The sequence below is a fragment of the Bison bison genome, unplaced genomic scaffold (assembly GCF_000754665.1).
Source record: "Bison bison bison isolate TAMUID 2011002044 unplaced genomic scaffold, Bison_UMD1.0 scf7180017862275, whole genome shotgun sequence".
In the NCBI taxonomy this organism is placed as follows: Eukaryota; Metazoa; Chordata; class Mammalia; order Artiodactyla; family Bovidae; genus Bison; species Bison bison.
In genome coordinates, this window is record NW_011492847.1 from 770844 (window position 1) to 772024 (window position 1181).

The following is a 1181-nucleotide window of genomic DNA, read 5'->3' on the forward strand; positions in this document are numbered from 1 at the left end:
TGGTGGGTGCTGATTCATCCTAAGAATAGAGAATAAGAAAATACATTAGCCCATGTTAACACACTGGACAGCATTGATAATGAATGCAGAACTGCTGGGGAAGCAACAATCGAAAAGCATCTACACATTTGGTTCTGACTCATATCATAGTAAACGCTTGATCACACACGATTAAGTCAGAAGAAAATGTACATGCACACAAACACACCTGTCAACACTTCAGAAAATCCCTCACGGGCTGTAATATTTCTAGCAAAATGACATCTCTATTTTTGTTTCTAGCGAAACAATTTTTCTTTTTATTGATGTTTAGGGAAATAAGCAGGTTGCCTTGGCTTGCTTTAAAGCGAGACTTTTAAAATTATACAATAGTCATGATGATAAAGGTTTCCTATTAATATTAGTTTTCAAAAGTTCTTACATTGATTCAAATAACAGTGTATTTCCTCATGCAAAGAGCCAACTCACTGGAAAAGACCCTGATGCTGGGAAAGTTTGAGGGCAGGAGGAGAAGCAGGCAACAGAGGATGCACTAGTTGGATAGCATCGCCAACTCAATGGACATGAGTTTGAGGAAACTCCGGGAGACAGTGAAGGACAGGGAAGCCTGGCGTGCTGCAGTCCATGGGGTCGCAAAGAGTCGGACATGACTTAGCAACTGAATAACAACAACAAATATTTCCTTTATCCTGTATGCTCTCATAGGACTTTTCCTAAAGGGGCTGCTCCTGCTCTTTCTTTCTGTAGTATTCTTTGTGCATGCATGTGCATGCTTAGTCGCTCAGTTGTGTCTGACTCTTTGCAATCCCACGGACTGTGGCCCACCAGGCTCCTCTTTCCACGGGATTCTCTAGGCAAGAATACTGGAGTAGGTTGCCGTTTCCTGCTCCAGGGGATGTTCCTGGCCCAGGGATGGGGCCTGAGTCTCTTGTGCCTCCTGCCTTGGCAGGCAGGTTCTTACCACTGGACCATCCTGGAAGACAGGTATTCTACCAGATCAGTTCAGTTCAGGTCAGTCGCTCAGTCGTGTTCAACTCTTTGTGACCCCATGAACTGCAGCACGCCAGGCCTCCCTGTCCATCACCAACTCCCGGAGTTCACTCAGACTCACGTCCATCGAGTCAGTGATGCCATCCAGCCATCTCATCCTCTGTCGTCCCCTTCTCCTCCTGCCCCTAATC